Raw genomic sequence first — 21,349 nt, forward strand, 5'->3', positions numbered from 1 at the left:
GGCAGCTTTGCAGGAATGATCTAGCACTCCTCCCCAAACAGTCTACCAAGGGGTTTAAAGGGAAATATCTATCATGTCCCCTTCTGCTATACTACTCCATCACATGTGGCTTTTCTATTCTAGTTAAACATCTAGTTAAACATTCCAGCTAAAAATTTCTTCTATTTTCTCTTATGACCAGGCTTCGAAGTCTCTCGCTTCCCTGGCCTCACATCTGAATGAACTTATTGTGTTGTCAGGGTCCCTGCTTCAGTTCCAAGCCCAGAACTGAGCATGACAATGCAGAGTTCAAGGAACACAAGAGTCTTCTTCTGCTGGGGCAGACATAATAGTTATCTTTGCTAGCCTGGGACAACATTAGATTCTCCGGCATCTGCATCTAACTGTTGTTAGGCTTGTCTTTCATCGAAACTTCTGTCTTTTCTTTATGTGAATGGTTCTTTTTTTTTTTTTTTTTTTTTTTTTTTTATTCATGAAAGACATACAGAGAGAAAAGCCGAGACATAGGCAGAGGGAGAAGCAGGCTCCCCGCAAGGAGTCTGACGTGGGACTCTATCCCAGGACCCTGGGATCACACCCTGAGCCGAAGGAAGGCAGACACTCAACCACTGAGTCACCCAGGCATCCTGTGAATGGTTCTTAAATCAGTTTTTTCCAATCCTGTTCCTAAGGGAGTAATTTTTTAAAACTTAGATAGAAGCCATAATGGTTAGTTTATGTGTCAAGTTGACTGGGCCACAAAGTGCCCAAATATTTGGTTAAACATTATTTCTGGGTGTGTCTGTGATAGCCTTTCTGAAAGAGATTAACATTTGAGTTGGTGTACTGAGTAGGGTAGATTGCCCTCTTCAGTGTGAATAGGCATCATCCAATCCATTGAAAGCCTGAATAGAACAAAATGTCAGAGGAAGGTTGACCTAACTCTGCTTGGATGCTTGAGCGGGAGCATCCATCTTTTCCTGTCCTTGGCATTCCTGGTTCTCAGGCCTTCATGCCCAGACTGGAATCTGAACCTTCAGCTCTCAAGCCTTCAAGAGATACCACTGGTTTTCCTGGGTCTCCAGCTTATTACAGTCAACTGATTGTGGGACAAAAGCCAATATCTTCTGATAAATCATATCTATCACCCACAGTTTCTTTTTCTCAGGAGAACCCCAAGTTAACACAGATTTCTTTATATTTTCCCCTGCTGATCTTAGCATTGTTAATTGTCAATAAGTGTCTTCAAATTAGGGTTTTGTCAGTCAACCTGTCCACTACCTCTGCCTGGAATGCACCCACTTTCTGTGACTTCACTCTGGTTGCCGCCCCGGAGGCTCTTAGTGCAGTGTTTGGTGCAGGGCAGGCACTCAGTAAGTAATTGCTGGAGTAATGGGTAGAGGAGTGATTGAATAATTAGGTTCAGAAGAGCCTTTATGGCCCATCTCCAACAACCTGTGGGTATGATCAGTGCCTGCAACCATGAATCCACTTCCTGCAACCCTGGACAATATGCCATCCCGTATTTCTCTATCTTACCTTCAAGAATATCGTGAGCTATTTTGTTAAATCATTCATAAAAATTAAGGTATGCTTTATCTAAGAAGAAAATGAGGCTATTTTTATATTGCTTTTAGTTAACTCCTTTAGGATCTCTGTGATTACTTTCTTATATAAGATATTCCAATTGTGTTCTCCATTCTAGGGTAGAGTTTCTGAGCCCAAAGACTTGAACTAATTTAAGAAGGCTAAATATTAAAATTCTAATTAAATGCACATACATAGGCACATACAGACACACAGAGAATGGTGGAGTGATAGAGAAATATGACTGGTATTTAATAATGTTCTGCCCTGAATGGTGGTTGTGGATGTTTATAATTTCCTCCTCTCTACTGCTTTATTTACAATTATCCTATTCTGTGTATGAATTACCCATCTTATAATCAGACTTAGGAATTTTTAAGAAGTGGATATGTATGTTACTGCCATCCTTCTACTTATGGTGGAATTTAATTCCTTCTTAGCTATGTTACTCTACCTCTTAAGTTAAAGTTTATTAACGTCGTCAGAGGAAACAGCAAACTAGAAAGTTAGGGAGTGAGATTTCTCACTACTATCTCTTAACCTGATATTATCTTCCTAAAGCAATAGATTTATCTCTCCCTTATTGTCTTTAAAATCACACATGCTGTTTTTATGGAGATTTTTAATATCTTCAGTCTTGTTCAAGCTGTAACCTTCCCAATACCATTTATATAGATTCATATGATTCATATGTTACATGGAAGATATAGGTAATTTATATATTTCTATGTATAAGAAACTGGTCAGGGGAAATTGTTATGGAGCATGTGTTTTGCTCAGCTCCAGGCTTACAGAAGATCTAGGAAAGCTGTGGTCTCTAACTTCAGGAAGCATCCAGGTTTATAGCAGGGGGGTGGGGGTTAAGACTTTCACAGAGGGACACATAGTGGGCCATCGAAGAGTCTACAATCAAGTATGAGGCTGCGTAGGGCGAGCTATGCATTTTCTTGAGAAAGCATGATAAAGGTCAACGAAAAAAATACTAAGCCCTAAGGCCATCATGAGCAAATTTTGGAGAGGAGTTATATGAATTCCTTCATTATATGAAGAAACTGAGTCACAGAGAAAATATGTTAGTTGGTCAAATATTACACACTGGCGCATGTGGAACTAGAAATCAGGATTCCTAAGGAAGGGCTATTGCCACCTGTCTCTCTCTTTCTGTGTGTCACACGCACACACACACACACACACACACACACAGCCTCTACCTCTGTTTCCAATTCTGCTGCCTCTCCTTCAAGTGCTGTGCCCTCCTGCCAGATGTTGTCACCTGTCTTTTCTTAGAAGGCCTTGGTAAAGTTACACAGCTGAGCCCGGCAGGCGGCTGCCCCAGGCCAAACAAACAAACAGAAGAGAAATCTTTCAGGCTGGGCACCAGGGAAAAGTGATCTTGATGCCGTCCGTGGCATGAGCCGAGGCAATTGATGACTTGGCATTCTGTCCCCAAGTCATCAATCATACAGAATCAATCTCAGCTCCCTCAGGAGCTGGCCCCCGGCTCACATAATTCTCTCTCCCTGCCACCAACCTGAACAGTCTGATCCCAGTGGTGGGAACTGTTTTGTTCTGCGTTCAGCATTGATTCACTTGGCCTTCAGTAGTATTTTCTACATTCCCTAGAAATGTCACTTATTTATCCTCTCCGAGGTGGCTAAGTTGCCTGGGCCTCATAGCATCAAATGGGGCAGGGGAGCAAAGAAACATGTCTGGCTTTTTGCATCAAGGGCATGGGCCTTGGGCCCCCAGACTTGAAAATCAGAACCCTCCTCTCAGGTTCCTGCCATTTCCTCTGAGGTTGGGGGGTTGGGGGGGGGGAGGGTTGAGCACAGAGGCCAGGACCTGGGGCTTTCACACCCAATGGTCCTGGGGTGTTTCCACAATTCTGCCATTTCAGAGCTATGTGATCTTAAACATGTTACTAATCACTTTATGCTTCAGCTTCCTCTTCTGGTAAATAATATTGACAATAGCACCTACCACGTGGAGTAGTAGGACTAAGATGAGAGCAGGGGCACATGTGTTTGGCACAATGCAGGGGCAGATGTGATCAGTAAGTGTAGGTGATTATTACTGCAGTTATTAGGATGCAATATGGATTTGTCTGGTTGACCATATAAATCATAAAGTTGGTGGCCATGAGAAGAAGGCCTTGAGAAAGTGGCCTGTCCAGAAAGAACTGCTTTTCTAACTTGTCTTGGAAGCTAATATCTGACTGGCACTTGCTTGCTTCCATATCTCAGACTCTGAGTCTGCCCTAGCCTGAAGGTTTGTGTCCCCTTAGAATTCATATGTTAAAAGTCAATCCAAGTGGGATTAGGTAGTAGGAGGTGGGGCCTTTGGAAGTTGATTACATCATGAGGGTAGAGCCCACATGAGTGGGATTAGTGCCCTTATAAAAGAGACCCTAGAGTGCTTTCTAGCCTCTTCCACCATATGAGGATATGGCAAGAGATGTAAGCAGTCCTTCAGCAGACACCAAATCTGCCAGAAACTTGATCTTGGATTTCCCAGGCTTCAGAACTCTAAGAAATAAACTGTTATTTGTAAACCACTCAGTCAATGATATTTTATATAGCAGCCTGAATGGGCCAAGACAGAGCCCTTCTTCCAAGCAGTTGGGAGTGGGTCACACAGAAACTGGCCCAGCAGTGTGCAGATGGACTAGAAGGAGGAGGTAGAGGGAGTGATCAGGAAACTCTTCACAAGTTTTCTGTAGGCCAGCTCAAAAGGATGTGCACAGATGAAGGGGAGAATCCTCATTCCTTCTATGCAAAGACTTTCTTTCTTCCTCTTTGTAAGTGGAGAAGAGGAAGAAGGAGCCTTGCTGGCAGGTGATGTGGACTTCCTGGACCCTTGTGGGGGGGAGAGGAAAGAAAATTGGCACAGGAGTGGGTCAAGCTGCAAACCTCTGGGAGGTGGCACTGCCCTGGGAGGAACCATGAAATCCTTCCCTTAGGCTAGATCTTGGTGTATCTCCACATATTTCTGTCCGTTTCTCCTGGCAACTGGAGTCATCTTTTCCAAGAGATTCTGAGGGCTGCTTTATTTGTTAGGAGACAAGGAGGCACTAATAAATTCCTCTGTGTGAGGTATTTAATTACATAATAATGTGTACACTAATCAGGGTAAATGTGTTTGTGAAAACACCTTGATATGGGAACAGTTAATCACCCAAGGCATTGCTTCTTAACACACCTTGGAAGTTAACTTAATTAAATTAATTACAACAATGAAAAAATTGAACTGTTTATTGGTCCACAATGGCCTGAAGAAATGCTTCCCCTCTACTGCCGGAACATCCCCCACACTTGCAGACCATTTTCCCCCAGACCCTCAGCCCTTACAGCTATGGCTACACCCCAGAGGCTTGCAGCTGGCAAAACAATCCAGTGTTTTACCTTGGTGTCATTTCCTGTCAGAGACAGAAGGCAGTCTACGTGCCTGCATGCATGCAGGTATATACACACGAGCATGCCCCCCCCATCCTATCCCCCGCCCATACGTGTGCTTCTTGTGCACCTTACGAGAAGCTGAGGGAAATCAAGAAAGGTTTTACCCAGGATTCCTAAAGTGTACGTTTTGCAGTCAACCACTGAGCTGGCCAGCCTGTGCTTTCTAAAGGGAGGAAAGGAAGAATGTTTTCTGAGGGATTATTATAATCACCATCATTGCTAATACCATCATCATTATCTGTTAATAATGATAGTGTTAATAATCTGAATTTGCATAGTGCTTAAAAAAACTCTCTATTTCTTAACTCCACCTCTCTCTCTATTTGGGCTTTATATAAGGTAACAGAAAATGCACGATGTCTGCCCCTCGGGAGCCTATAGGCTATGGCATCCAGCCCTGACAAGAACAAACTTAAAAGCCCTTTGACAACTGCACAAACATTGAATAGTGTGCACATTTAATTAATCAATGAAGAATGAGCTTGCACAGCACGAAAGCTGAGGGCCGCTCGGGGTGAGAGTCTTATTTTGGCAGAGGAGTGCCCAGAATGAAGAAGGTAATAGGACCCCAAGAGACTGTCCCCGAAATCCAGGAGCAGGAGGCCTCAACGATCTGGTGAATTGCATACATCATAGTCTGCTTCTTCCTTAAGAAGCCTCCTTGACCTTGACACTGCCACAGAAGTATGGCACAAAGCTACCTCTACAGAATGAATTCACCACTATGAAAATAAGAGACTTGATAATATAATATCTGGCCTGGAATTACTTTTTACATGTGTCTTCCCTTTCCTCATTTCAAAAAATTAGAAAGAAGTCAGTAAAAAAAAATCTCTCATGGGTTTACCATAAACCTTCCTTTCTGAAATTCCTATTAGCTCCAAGATAAGAACATGAACCAGGGATGACGCACAGAAGAGGCCTCCTTCCACAATGTGCTGAGGACAGAGCCTAGGAGTTTGCGTCCTCTGAGATTTTCTACTGTGCTCATCATAAACTTATTGATGGGACTTTTCACAATTTTATTTGATTAGTCAAGATCGAGGCTTCAGATGTTGAGCAAATCTATAGAAGCAAGCCTCCAATGAGCTCAAATATCCCTGCATTGCTTGGTGCTATTTCAAAAATCAAACTGATCCTCACTCAGTAGAGAAATAGAAAAGTGACCATCTTCTTGCTCACTGAATATTTCTTGAGTCAGTGGGACCTCATGTCTGTCAGGGTCCTTGCAGGAAGTAGGGGTAGGAAGCACCCAAATAGGGTGGGGGCATTGGCAATATTAGGAAATCAACAAAAGTTGTTAAAGTTCTCAGAGCTGGCAAGAGCAGTGGACGTGACCAGCGTTAGCAGCTCAAGGCCTAGATGATGTCCTACCTATCCAGAAATCTTTTCTTTGCTGCTCCCAGTCCCCCTGACCTCCAAGATTTGTGACCCCCAAAGGTGGAGCTTCACTCTTTACAATCTTGACCTCTTCGTGGGTTAGATTTGTTTTTCCCAAACACACTATGAATGGATGCCATGCTTTTCTTCCTAAGTAGCTTCCATGTTGCCCATCTGATTCTGGAAGAGGGCTCTTTCCAAATGGGACCCAGGGGACAGATATTTCAGATTGCTATCTTTTATCTTAGTGATCTGCCCCAATATCTGGAGAGGCATACATACAGGCAAACCAGGTCTTCTGACAGTGAAACACATGGTTCTGGATAAACTCAGCCCAGTTGCAGGGACTCCACACCCACTGAGTCGATGATCTAAGTTTCTGAGCCATTTATCCAACTCCAAGTTAACGTTTTTCTCAAAGATGATTATGGAGGGAAGATGCGAACGTAAGCGGAAAAGGTCTTCCGTGCTTCATCAGCTCAATCCCCCTGTAATTACAGCCCCATCAGATGGGAAGGACAAACGTGTTCCTGGGACCTGATTCCTCAGCACTCCTCGTTCATCACCGGTGCTCTCCGCCCCTGGACTCCTGCCCTTGCCTTGAAGCCCCTCCTCCTCTTCTCTGGGTCTTATTCTGGTTCCCTTCCTGCTTGTCCTTAGGACCTGAAGCCCCCCACCCCTCCTTGTGGATAAGGTAGAAACCTTAGGGCTGCTCTGGATGTCCCCTCTGTGTTATTACTGTCACTTCATTTGTGAATTCTTGATAGCTTTCCAATGCATTATGCCCCTCAAGAAGCATAAAAAGCAAAAGGCAAGAAAAAAAAAAAAAAAAGAAGAGAAAAATCTTTCATTTCTTCTGCACAGTTAGATGCCTTTCCCCCAAAAGTTCATACATAAAACCCAGAACAGCATGTGGTGCAGAAAGATAAGACCTGCCCAGAGGGAGCTGCAGGCCAGCACAGGGAGGGGCTGACTCCTGTAACCCTAGATGGTTTATCTGATGGTCATACACCTTCACATGCCTTTCACGATTACTGTAATTGTTGGATAACTTGAATGTGTCTTTGTGACTCTATAGCTCCAACTGAGCTGAAGCTGGTCTAAAATTCCGAGTGGAAGTTTCCATCTCTTTAGGGGAATTTGGTCCATGTCTGTTCATTTCTCCATCTTACAATTTAGATCTGTTCATTCAATTTGATTTCATTCAGTTTAAATGCATATTGACTTTTAGAACATTTCATGTTGTGAGGTGCCCGGGTGGCTCAGTCAATTGAGTATCTGACTCTTGGTTTCTGCTTAAGTCAAGATGTCAGGGTCATGAGATGGAGCCCTGCAATGGGCTCTAAGCTTAGCAGGAAGTCTGGTTGAAATTCTCTCTCTCTTTCTCCCTCTGCCCCTGCCCCCCCACTCTACCCATTTGTGCTCTCTCACTCTCTCTGAAATAAATGAATAAATCTTAAAAAAGAATATTTCATGTTTTAAGGAGGTAATACCTCATAGTGGTTTTGATTTGCATCACCCTGATGAAGAGTGATGTTGAGCATCTTTTCAAGTGTCTGTTGGCCATCTGTATGTCTTCTTTGAAAAAAATGTCTATTCTGGTCCTCTGCCCATTTTTTAATCAGATATTTTGTTTTTGTGATGTTGTATAAGTTCTTTATGTATTTTAAATATTATCCCCTTATTGGATATATCATTTGCAAATGTCTTCTCCCATTTGGTAGGTTGCCTTTTTGTTTTGTTGATGGTTTCCTTCACTGTGCAAAAGCTTTTTATTGTGATAGTCCCAATAGTTTATTTTTGCTTTTCCCTTGCCTTAGGGAAAGATATATCTAGAAAAATGTGGCTATGCCTGATGTCAAAGAAATTACTGCCTATGTTCTACTCATATGTAAAGCCTAAAAAACAAATGAATAAACAAACAAACAAAAAGCAGAATCAGACCTATAAATACAGGGAACAAACTGATGGTTGCCAGAGGGAAATGGGGTGGAGAAAGGGCACAATGTGAGAAGAGGAGTGGGAGATACAGGATTCCAGTTATGGAATGAATGTGTCACGGGAATAAAAGGTATAGCATAAGGAATATAGTCAATGATATTTAATAGCATCATATGGTGACAGGTGGTGGCTATACTTGTAACCATAGCATACTGGAGAGAAGTTAAATCACTGTGTTGTACACCTGAAACTAATGTTACATTTTGTGTCAACTATAATAAAAAATTGTTAAGGAATATTTTGCATTTTTTTTCACACACATAGGTTCTATGTCCCAAGAAGTATGGCAGAAATGAAGTTCTTCACCAGACAATCTAGTTCTGCCCTTTTATCCCGGGCAGAGTTGAGCCCTGAGTTCTGTCCTTCCTCCTAAGCTGAAGTGCCTAAACAATCACAGGGCATCCAGTTCCCTTTTTCCTGGCCTTTCTCCTTTAAGTCTGCACCTACACTTGCCCAGAATTCATTCATCCATTCCTGGTATCCATTGATTACCCATTGCTTCATGGATATCAACTCATGTTTATTATTGGCAGTCATTATGCTAAGCGATAGAGGTATAATGATGAACATGAAAAGTTTTCCTTCATGGAATTAGGACAAATCCATGGGTTTCTCTACTTCAATCAACTGTCTCCCTCTACCTCTCAAAGGGACTTGCCAGTCAGTTCTAACCTCTTCAGCTCCTCCAGGTCCCCTGACTTTTAAATTCCTTATTTTTATCTGAAGTCTTATGTCATGCTCAGGGGTGTGGAATTTGCCCCTAAGTGGAGAAGCAGGTGATAGCTTTCCTTCCCTTGACTGAGGATGCAGCATTTTCTATTTTTAAATTTTAGATGATTGACAGAGCATCTTTTCTCTTTCTGAGTTGGCTTCTTATATGATCTTCCTCTTACTGGGCCTTGGATTTTTCTCAGATTTCATGAAAATCCAGTGAGGTAGTGAGGCTCTGGAGCTTACATTTATTCTTTACTGAGTGTCTTATACCGGATTCCATGGAATTTGTAGATAAATAGAATCCAGACCATGACTCCAAGAGGCTTAGGATTAGGTAGGGGAAATAACATATACACCCCAAATTATTTTAAATTGATTAACATGAAGAGTATAGATGAAATTCTCTGTTAGCTTAGGATAAACAGTGAGGCTTTTCAGGACTTTAGAGAGGTAGGATTTGCTCAGATCTTGAAAGATACTTAATAAAAAGGAGAAAACACCTTTATCCTTCCACCCATTTTCCCACATCAGGCCTGCGGCTTCTGCCAGTTTCTTCTTTGCTCCCCTTTAGCCCCAACAAAGAAGAAGGAATAGCTCAATCTCATTAACTGAGTCTGGCACCATGACTGGGTTGCATTTACTTGTGGGTAGGTCCTTGAATTCAAAGGCACAGATCTGAATGCAGCTCTATGTTTTTCTTAATACGAAGCTGGAAAGGCCCGATGGTCAGGCCTGGCTTTGGCAACCATCTTGCCTGCCTTTCCTACCTCATTTGGGAAATATAGCTAGGAGGATGATCTGTGTCTCAGCTTACCCTGAAGACTTATCTTTCACATTTCCTTTCCTTTCTCAAGTTTACTTCTACTGTGTTTCCCTCCAGAGGTGATGAGATTTCCATTTGCTTCATCGTAGCTGATTCATGGGCACTTTGCATTGGGTTATATATCTGTTATATACGGCCTTGTTTTTGAGATATCTGTGAATATCCTACTCCACTCTTAACCCTGAAATGTGGTCAGATTAACATTTTCTTCTTTGTTTTGTTTGTTTGCACCAATATAGTATGGCAGAGCTAGAGTAGCAAATGGGTCTTTTTTGAATAAATGAATGGAGTGTTCAAGTATGGATGATCTATGGCTCTTGTTTCCCATATACCCTGGATGTCCTCCCTACCTACACACTCTTTATGATCTCAGCAAATGGAAACAGAATTGTATCAGTTCACCATGTTTCTAGTCATCCATGTCTGTGCCTTCAAGGCTATGGCTAACTATCCCCTTCTTTCCCACTTTGTACAGGATTGGTCTCTAGGATCTGCCTAATTTCTCTTCCTATTTTCACTTGAGCTGGCCTGGGGGCAAACCCTCATCATGGCATGTCTGCATGTTGGCAAAAGGTTCCAGTGAAGAACTCTGCCTCCAGGCTCATGTTCCAAGCAGACACATCCTGCTTATGGCCTCCAGGTTAATCCTCCTGAGACAGCATGTTCACATTAGTTCTCTGGGACTTCTCAGTTTCTGTAACATTCCCATATTCTAGTCTCTCCAGAATATGAATTTACTGTTCTTACCCAAGTTCATGTCTCAGTATTCCCCAGTAAATATGGCCAGTTCTTACTGACTTGGTCATGACATTCTGCCAAAATCAAAGTACCAGTGTCTCTGAAAAGTCTTCAGAAGGTTTCATACGAAATGTGAATCTATAACAAAGACTTGATACCCATTCTTACAATAATTATGAAATTGTTGCTACTAACCAAAGGACATAAAACTCCTCAGCAGAAAATGATTAAAGCATAGCTGGGATGGGTTATGTATTAGGGTGAGAAATCAGCCCATGAAAGGAAGGTATTATGTGTGAAGTGTGATTGTAAAGCAATGTTCATGCCATAGAGTGATGGTGGATGAATCCAGAAAGCAAATGGATTTCGCCACTAACTTTGCCCCTTTCCCTTGTTCTTGACCTATATATAGCAGCAGTATGACAGGATATAGAGTTATACTAACAAAACAAAACACAACATGATGAAGACTATTTTGACCAATTGGTCCAGTCCTAGAAGCCTGGAGATGATGGCCAACCAGAAGTAAGAGTTACAAATACAAAAAGTTGGATGAGGTTTGTGGGCTTCATGGGCCTCTTTGAATCCTTTTACTAATTTAGGATCACTTATTAGCAATAGACCCAGGTTGCCTCACTATGATTAATAGCCATGGTTTATAACTATCCATCTTTGTATGGCTTGATTTGTAGGTTTATTCTTATCCCCTCAAATATATTCCACCTAAGGAAAGTTGGAAGACAAGGATCTATTTAACATGAAATAGACAAGACTAAGGAGACCAGAAAAGCTATAGTGACTATTAGCTGTCATCACATGGAGGAGATGAGAGACTGTGTTTTATATATATATATATATATATATATATATATATATATATATATATATTTAAAAAGCCTTTTTTTTCTGGGGATCCCTGGGTGGCTCAGTGGTTTAGTGCTTGCCTTTGGCCCAGGGCGAGATCCTGGAGTCCCGGGATCGAGTCCCGTGTCGGGATCCCAGCATGGAGCCTGTTTCTCCCTCCTCCTGTGTCTCTGCCTCTCTCTCTCTCTCTCTCTCTCTACGTCTATCATAAATAAATAAATAAATCTTAAAAAAAGTCTTTTTTCTTCCAAATAAAAAACAAAACAAAACCCAGAGCACTTGGGTAAAGTTCTAAGGGCCTGTGGAAGAACTTGTACAGATCCTACCTATCTGAAAACATCTTGTGGGCTTTATTAAAAAACACATTCTCTGCCATGAATTGCTAAAGCTGAGGTTCAGTGCTGGCTTAGACGGGCTTTAGAAAGACCCTAGCATTCTAGTGGGAGGCTGGAATTTTGAAGTCTTAAGGTTTTTTTTTTTTTAAGATTTTATTTATTTATTCATGAGAGACACACAGAGAGAGGCAGAGACATAGGCAGAGGGAGAAGCAGGCTCCATGCAGGGAGCCCAATGTGAGACTCGATCCCAGAACTCAGGGATCATGACCTGAGCCAAAGGCAGACACTCAACCGCTGAGCCACCCAGGAGTCCCTGAAGTCTTAAGTTTTTTAAGTTTTAAGTTTTCCCAAGCCTCCTGAGTTTCCCATTCTAAGCATCTTCAATGTGCCTTACTTGTTCTGTATTTATGCCGGATACTGAAGTGAGCATTACAATAATCATTAAAAATTGTTATTGATTGGTAATAGGTGTTCAATGAAATTTCAGTTGAATGAATGGATATTACTCTGTATAAATAAACAAAAATTTCAAAATAAGTAATCTTCCGGTAAAACTATGTAAATCACTCCAGAATCCAGAGTTAATGACTTTGGGGTTATTCATTTTAATTGGAAGAGTCAGAATATGCTGCTTCTCTGGCTGCTGTTTATCAAGAGGGTTTTTACCTACTGAGGCACTCCTATGATTTTTTGTGAGTCGATATTTGTGATGGCACTGTAAGATTGACTGAGCTCTCGTCATGCTGTCTGTTACATGTGATGGGGTTTACTCTTCAGCTGGGGATGGTGTACTGGGGTCTAATGTCCCATGGTTATATCTGCTTAAGATGGAAATAAACAATCACACTTGGAAAAATCAGGGGGAAAATCATGATATTACCAACATGGGACCTTTGAGGGCTTTCTGCTGAGAGTTAGTGGGGTACACCCAAAGCTGAGTTCATGGAAGCTGGCCTTAAGGCTGTCAGCTTTTCTCCTTTGCTTCAAAGACTCAAGGATCCATTTCATCCTCTAGGGAGGGGGTAGCCATGACAACATTTATGTTATATTGCCTGTCAGGATGAGAGGGAGCAAGAGATAAAGAAGGCTCAGGGCTACCTTGTGAAGGGACCTCATGCCTAGTTCACTCTAAGTGGGCAAGGTAATGAGTCTCCACCTCAGTCTGGAGCCTAAAGCCATAATCATATTTATAATAATACTCTGGAATGTGCTGAAGACTAAGGAAAATTGTTCTTTCATTAGTCTCTGATGTACTTAAGTTGTTCCTTGGCAAAATCTGTAATTCCCAAGTTCTCCCTGCCTCTGCTTTCAGTACCCCCAACCCCAGATTAAATACTAGGAACTCATGGGAATGTCTCTGATTGCCGTGTGGCACATAACTATTCTTCAACTGTCTGCAAAGCATTTTTAGCATTTTGCTTGCATCTTTCTTTCATCCATGTCTATGGGGGCCTGTCCTCTGAGAGCTTTCTGGTTGATGACTGATGAGCATTACCTCTTCCCTGGGCCACTGCAGAGAGGGTGTCACCTCTCCCCTGGTATTTGTCTTCAAATGAGTGTTCTCTTGGGGAACCAAGGAATCTTGAAGATATACTGGAACATCCAGGGGGGGATTTCCTTTTTTGAATGAGAATTTTAACTTTAATATATAGCTTTAAAATGATTGCTGCCCCTTGCTTCCAAACTAAAAAAGCCTAGTTGGCTTCTTGGCCCTGACTCTTTCCCTATCCCTCTGATTTAAAAATCCATTGGGCAGCACCATGTTTACCTAGTGACTCTGCCCCACAGCTTGGACTCAGCATTAACCCTTCCTTTCCCCATGAACCAGCCATCTGAAAAGTATTTTCTGTTTCTCTCCTTCAGTAACTGGTCCTTCCTTCCCATCCCCTATCCAGCCTACCATCCCCAGCTCACTTTTTCCCGAATCTGACCTGCCCTCCCTCCGGTGAACCATCAAGCCGATCTTGCTCTTGTTTTCTGTAAGGCTGATATGCTTGTGCCCTTCACTTCCTAGCATTTGCCCCATCTCCGCAAATGCTGCAAAGTAGACCTCTTGCTCTGTGCATCATGTCCATATGGGGTATTCCCAGGTTTGACTCCATGTTTCCAACTTCATTTTCCATTTCTCTTCTATACACATACAATTGCATATGCATTATACAAACACACACTTGCACATACACAGACATCTATGCATACACATGTACATAAACACAAGTACATTACCATACAATTGCACACACATGCACCTAGACACACATATACCACAGATATAAACTTACTCTCGCATATCTATTCTTGAACCATACACTTTATACTTACCAATTGTCTCCTGAAATACCTCTTTTTTTTTTCTGAAATACCTCTTATCCCCATTTCCAGTAGAACAACTATAGAAGTCCAGTTTAGATGTTACCTACTTCATAAAGCCTCCACTGATTCTCTTCCAATATGATGCTATCCCATTTCCTAATAAGGGAAGGATGAGGAGGGGTGGGTTACTGTCAATTGGATATTTGCTTAAAAACAGCATATTTAGCATACATCTTAAAATTATTTTTTGCAATAGTCCAAGCCAATACTACTGTCATCATTTTGCAGATAAGCGAATAGACTCTAAGCCATTGGGTTGATTTCTTGTTCTCTTTCTCTTAAACATCACTCAGCTTGTAAATCACAGAGGAGGAGTTAGAATCTTGTATGTTTGTTTGTTTTTAACTCAAATCTCCACTTTTCTCCTTTTCCATGGGTCCTTGCTAAAGCCCTTTGAAAGATTTGTAATGCAGTATTTTTGTCTTTCTAATTAAATATGTCCTTTCCCTGTGTCTTATCTCCTTTGGATCTCTCAGTGTGTAAGGTCAATGACTTTCCCATAGCATATACTTATGAATCTCTGCTCTTGAGAAGTAACTGAAGTTCACACAGCATTTCATTGTGATTCTATGTTTAGCTCTATGTTGAGCTAAAATATGGGTCTTTCCAGCCTATTCCAAGGATTGTCCTGGGGATGACTTAAAATTTTCTGAGATGGGAACATGGAAGCATTTTATAAACTGCAAAGCATGATACACACTTTGTTCAATAGACATTTATTAGACATCTAATATTGACAGAGGCACAAAAGGAGACATGAGCTCTGATGTCAAAGAGATTACATTCCAGGAAGAATCAGATATGTAAATAATCTCAATATACTGTGAAACATATGACCACTAAAATATGACCACACTACAAATGCTAGTGAATGGTAAAGGGTAATCAGGGAAGGTGTGTCTGGTGCTGGAGGATGGACAACATTGACAGAACCTTGGAGGATAAGAAGGGGAACAATTCCTGGCAATGGGGTCAGCAGAAGCAAGCACAGGAAAGATTATTACTTACTGAAGGCATAAATAAATTAATTCCTGGAAGGACTCTGCCTCCATGCAAGGTGATAACTAAAATGACCCACATAGACCATTCTGATGATTTTCAAGATCCATCTAGGAGCCATCTTCTCCCAAATCTTTCTCTTGACTTTGCTCCACCAAATAGAACTTTTTATATAGAACTTTTGGCACTCACTGTACAAATGTTTTCATTTTCTTTAAATGAGTTAACAATGATAAAGAAGTATGATTTGTTATGATTTAAACAACTTTGCAAGGTGGATATTACCATTTACATTGTAGAGACCTGAACCACTGAGGCCCAGAATGATTAAATAACTGCTTCAAAATCAGACAGCCAAATAGTGTTACATTCAGACCTACACATTCAGCAAGGAATATGATCTCTGCCTTGTGAGCTGATGCAGGGGACCTAGCAGGAGCTTCAGGGTCAATAGGAAAAGTGGAGGGGTGGCTCAAATAGTTCTTGTTTTATGATAATGACCTATGTGGTCAGTAGAAAGGTGAGATAGTTATAAAGAGGACTAGCCAGTGTCATTTCTTTCTCCTCAAGGTAATGGTTTCTGAAATCAGAAAGGGGACTTTATTCACCTTCAAACTTTTGAGTTCCCCCTGGAAGCCTCAACACCCTTCCCCAGTTCCAATTATTGCACAGTTTTCAACACAATAAAGCTTGACTTTGGGCTTAAGTATGAGACAAAGGCATGGATTTGTGTCTGACTCTTCTTAACCTCAATTGGGCCTGGCATAGTGTTGTCACATACCAGAGGGCCAATTAAAATTTGAAGAGTGGATGGATGGATGAATACATGAATGAACTTTAGGTCTTAGTAGCACAAGTGATTTTCTTGAATGCGCCTCTGTATCTACAGCTACCTCCTCCACAGCCCAGAATGCATCCAGTATAACCATGACTTTCAACTTCCTGATCAAAACTTACCACCTCGAGAAAAGCTTCCCTAATCAGCCTACAGTTTTTCTTACCTGTTCAGTCGCATTTCTTACCATTGTTTGCCTGGAACTTTTACTTTCTTCTCTACCTTCTTTCTGTTCCCTTTAAACACTTTGCTCCAGTCTTACTGAATTACTGCAAACCTTCCATGAGCCTTTTGGGGTGCTCTTTCTTTGGGCTGGAACACTCTGCTCTCTTTCTCTCTCCTTTTCACCAGTTAAGTCCTTTTCTCTCTTTAGATCTCAATCTAGAAGCCTTCCCTGATGCTTTTGTCCCAAGTTTGAGTTACATGGTCCTTACTTGAACTCTCAGGACTCATAGACTTCTTTGCCCCTAGTTGCTTACTTGCACTTCCATTCCCCCCATCCAACTGAAGGCACCTTCAGAGCAGAGAACTTACTTTGTGGTCTCAGTAACCAGGGCAACACACTCAGTATTCAACATATAGCTATTAAAGTAACGAATGAATGGATGGCTGGTTGGATGACTACAACTAAACTGTTTATGTGTGAGTGTGGGTGCCACTGCATTTGGGTGACGGCTTCTCATAGAAATGCTGCTCTCAAGACATGAAATTGACTAAGAAGATATGAAAGATGCTTATGAGGCTTCTATGTAATTTTAATGGGCCTTTTATGTATCCTACTTCATTAATAAACCAAAGAATGGAGTACTCCAGCATCTTTTATCTCCCATCTGTATTCAAATTCAACAGAAATTTCCCCCAATAAAATTTGAGAGTAAATTAATGATTTTCATTTTCTCAGAAAATTCATTTTTCCCTGAATGGATAGATTGCTGACCCAACACATAAGTGTGATTTCCTGCTTAATAATGGGTACTGGCTGATATGGTAAACTGTAAAATGATCTTTGGTCTTATGAATCTGTGGGCTTTGGGTTCAGTGGGGTTATCCTTTCTGTAGGGGCAGATGTGGGGGTCATGATGCAGGTGTTCCTGCTCTGAGGTCACTGCTCCTGTGGCCCAGTCAGTTCTTGTTGGCTTGACATTCTTGGTCAGCCTGTGTGTGTGGGCTCAGCTTGACCTGTTGTTTGACTATTCTTTTTGCTGTCTTTTGGCTGTGGGTATCTCAGTCTGGCTATATAGGAAACTGGCTTTGGGGACTTTCCAGTAAGCATTTGAATATCTGTGATAGCCAATAGGTTTAACAAATGTGCTTCTGGAAAACACAGAGAAAAGGGTAAAGTAGGTTGGGGAGTGGGCTGGCCACAGAAACCTGTGAGGGAAGGGCAAGTGAGAGGGTTGCCTGCCTGGGTACTCCGGAGAACATACCAGAGAGTGCTTTCCTCGTATAGGATGTGTGAATTTGTGAGAGGCCCACAGGGAAATGCAACAAAGCCCAGGGCTCTGGAGGCAGCCTGTGGTGAGAAGGGGAACCCTAGCAGAGGCATTGGAGTAGACCAGGAACCTCTCCAGATGTTGCAGTGTCCTCATTCTGCCCTGAGTTTGGAGCTGCATTCAGTGAGGTGGGGTTCAGGCAGAGGGATGGGAACTATGACCAACAGGGCTATACAAACCAAACCATTTATGGGCAGAATTTCACTGTGGTTAACACCTAGAAATTAGCAAATGCTGTCCATAGGCCAGTTATATACAAGTTCTAGCAGGAAAAAAGTGACACTAGTTATAAGGTCTATTTCTAGAAGGGTAGGAGGATATAGGGAAGCCACATAGGATAGTGCAGTATTCTGTGGGCTAGTGATAGTCAGGGGGCTAACCATTCTTGACCTGAAGGAGCAGAAGTGGAGAGCAATCACTAGACTCTGAAAAAAGAGAGTTGTGTGGAGGGGGCATGTTGACAGCTGCTTTGACCTTTGGTTGAGGGATGATGCATGCAGCCTGGGGTCACCATGGAAGGAAGGAGCCAGAAAAATAAATACCTCTCAGATCTCTGTCCCATGTGTGCCATTGGCCAGACCCACTCAGAAGCCAGAGGGCAAGGGATCCCAATACTACAGTTAATGCAGGTCAATCTCTTGGGATGCAGACCAAGAAAGATAGAAGGATGCAGTGTGGATTTGGAGGGGAAATGGAAAATAGTCTACATGCGTGTACTATCTCATTTAATCCCCACAGTAATTCCACTAGGAGGGCAGTATTTGCCCATTATACTGGTAAAGAAGCTTGCACAGAAAGGTTAAATGACTTGCCCAAAAATATAGACAGTACATGGTAGAACCAGGCTTTGAACACAGGTAGCCTTTGTCTGGGGTCTGACAAGTTATCACAAATTTAAGAAATCAGCTATTGAATGTATTCCTTTGGTGGTGGGGGACGACAAAATGTTTTCTTTTTTTAAAAAAATTCTGAATAATCAGTTTTTGAACATGTCAGACTCATCTCAGGTTTGGGTTTGCCTTTACCTGGACCTGGCTCTCTAGGAGCTGGAGGTAGCAGATATGAGTGCAGAACAACTCTCTTGATTTAGAATCCTGATGGGAATTGGGGTTCTGCACTGCTTGAGATGAGGCACTTGGGAAGAAGAGGTACCATCAATGAGGATCAAGTGTAGCAAAGAGAACTGACAATCATGCCCTAAGTGTCCCTAATTTTGTAGTTCATTGATCGGAGGTAACTGGTTATAGTGGATTCTACTATGCATGGATATTTTCCCTTCTGGACTGGTAGACAGATTTCTAAGATGACAATGAAGATTCCCAGGCACTGGTATACACACACCTTTCCCTAAGTATGTCCTGAAGGCAGACTGCACATGATTAACTAATAGAGTCCTAAAGTCTTGAGACAGTTTCCTCCATCTGAGGGGTCACCCCAACTTTAGAGCTGCCTATGGAATGGTCTGGAGTCCCTGTTAATCACACTTTAACTTTTCTCTCTACCCAGTCCTGCCTCCCTCACTCTCTTACAGATGGTTTTCCTGAGAATACGTCCCAGTAAGCTTTGCATGCAAATCCCCATTGAGATTCTTTCTGCATGGAACCAGATTTAAGGCAATGCACTAGATGAATGTGGAATGGGGGTGGAGGAGCAAGAGGATTCTTGTCTGATAGGAGGCCAGCTCGGGAGAACAGACTCCTCTAAGGAGCCATAAAATAATAATGTGAAGTACCACGTGGTAAAGGGTTGGCATTTGTAGTCCAGACTTAGAGGGACCATGTATTTCAGTTATCACAACAAAGACTCTGTTTATATCTATTACCCTGGTGGTTTTAATTAATAAGTACCCATTTGACTCTCAAAAGTACAAATTATATGGCCAGTGTTCCCAGATTCCATGGGATTTGGGGAATGCAGAGGAAAGAAGAGCCAGTTTGGGGAGGGGTGGGCTGAAGATAAGGTAGACTCTGAGCTAGACTTTGAGGGATAAGCAGGAATTTTGTTATATGGAAGTTGCCAGGTATCCTTGTATATAGAAAAAGTAGAAAAGCATGGACAGAGAAGGAGGGCCAGGAACACATATGTGTGCAGAGGAAATGGGGAGCAGCAGCAACAGCAGCAGGAGGAGGAGGAGGCTTTCAGAGTTGGAATGACATAAGGAGCTTGTTAATGGGTGTCATTTTATGAATATATAAAACAAGGAAATCAGTGCACATTGGTCATAGAGGAGATGAGTGCCCACATACAGAATCATGCGACATTTCCTCATATGTCTTGGGGAAAATCAAAAGGAGAAAGGGAACAGATGGCTTGCCTCCCACTGTCTGAGACCAGACCATTTTGCTTATTTGGGCAGCACTATTCTTTTGTCTCTAACCCAGTTTGCTTGTTTGTCCTGTGAAGATGCCTTTGTGGATCGATGATGAAAATCATGATGTTGATGGTAATGACCATCCCTTACTTTTGCAGCCTTTGAAATGCTTTCAAACTTGTTTCACACACATTATTTCATTTCATGTGATCCACGATTCTCTTTTGTCTGCATCACTGTTCTATGTAAAAGGTAAGGCAGGTATTAGTTTTTCTGATTCCACTGAAGAGTTAAAGTCATTGGTTGAAAGAATTCTCAAGGGTAACAGTTGTGGGACTCAAATGACAACATGGATATGGTGGCTCCTACAACAATGGTCATTCACACATTATGAGGAAATAATGGTGGATCTTTGCCCATGGGTGGCCTGAAAAACCCATCACTGCATTGATTCTTTCTTTGGCTTCCCTTCCTGATTTTGGGTGCTCGTTATACCCTCTGTTGAATGGCATCCCCACTCTGATAGATCCATGCAATAGAGGAGTGAAATTACCCTGAAAGATTTCTACAGAGGTGCATAGATGTTGTAGTTCTTCTAAGAAAATAGCATTATTTCATTCTAGTTTGGATTGGAATATCAAAAGAAGAATAGTTTTATTTACTGCATGCTATACACTTTACCTCCGATCTTGACCACAGCCCTGCAAAGGAAGGAGAGTGAAGCTTCTATGAAGAAACTGAAGTTAGAATATTGCAATCCCTCACCGAAGGCCACAGATGGTATTGGTCAAGGTAGGGATTGAACCTGACTCTCTCTGCCTGTGTCCACATTCAACACCTTTTCTGCTGAGCCACTTGGGCTTTCTGGACTCTAGTGGTTTCAGTGGGAGTGAAGGGAAGGACCCCCTGGAGCTGTTTTGCAGGCACAGGGTTCTTTGAGAATGTGGTATTTTAGTTATAGACTTTCTCCTTGGAAACATGCATATTTATCCAGTTTTTTGTATGAAATTTCAAGTGACCAGTGGACTGCCAAAGCTGCTCTATGGTCTCCAGGTCAGGAACTCCTGCCATAGGGGAGGATAAAATTCAGGAAAACAGTAGTTGGAGACTTTCAGTAGCTCATGTGGCCTCCCAGAGCTTCTCATTTTTAAGCTGTCAGGGCTTAAAGGGTTTGGGTCTTTGCCTTAATAAAATAAGTTATTACCTCAAAGTCTATTAAAGCAGCAGGAAAGAAGGTGAGCCAGCTGCTGGGCAGAGTGGCAATCCACTATTCTCTTCAGCAAACTCAAGCTCCAGAGAAGTCTCAATCGGGGGCACTAAAGTTTTGTTATTTCAGAGTATGAAATTTTGGGCAATAATGAGGCTTGTACATTTTCTATGACTCATGCACACTCCCTCCCTCTCCTCTTTAGACTGACTGTCTGAAAGCAGTCAATGTAGAGTCCAGTTTTCCTGGATC

At 42.0% G+C, this 21,349-nt stretch overlaps 2 long non-coding RNA genes across 9 annotated transcripts in view; one reads left to right on the top strand and one right to left on the bottom strand.

Annotated features, from left to right (window-relative positions):
- Window positions 1-21,349, top strand: part of LOC144315662 (uncharacterized) — a 330,188-nt gene that overhangs the window by 229,380 nt on the left and 79,459 nt on the right. Inside the window, exon 3 of one of the 8 annotated variants that reach the window (XR_013381396.1) lies at window positions 20,590-20,682. The exons of the other annotated variants lie outside the window; for them this stretch is intronic. This is a non-coding gene — a long non-coding RNA (uncharacterized LOC144315662). The remainder of the gene's footprint in view (window positions 1-20,589; window positions 20,683-21,349) is intronic. 8 annotated transcript variants of the gene reach the window in all.
- LOC144315664 (uncharacterized) overlaps window positions 12,303-21,349 on the bottom strand; it is a 39,443-nt gene continuing 30,396 nt past the window's right edge. Inside the window, exon 5 of the long non-coding RNA XR_013381397.1 lies at window positions 12,303-14,348. This is a non-coding gene — a long non-coding RNA (uncharacterized LOC144315664). The remainder of the gene's footprint in view (window positions 14,349-21,349) is intronic.

The sequence above is a fragment of the Canis aureus genome, chromosome 6 (genome assembly GCF_053574225.1).
Source record: "Canis aureus isolate CA01 chromosome 6, VMU_Caureus_v.1.0, whole genome shotgun sequence".
In the NCBI taxonomy this organism is placed as follows: domain Eukaryota; kingdom Metazoa; phylum Chordata; class Mammalia; order Carnivora; family Canidae; genus Canis; species Canis aureus.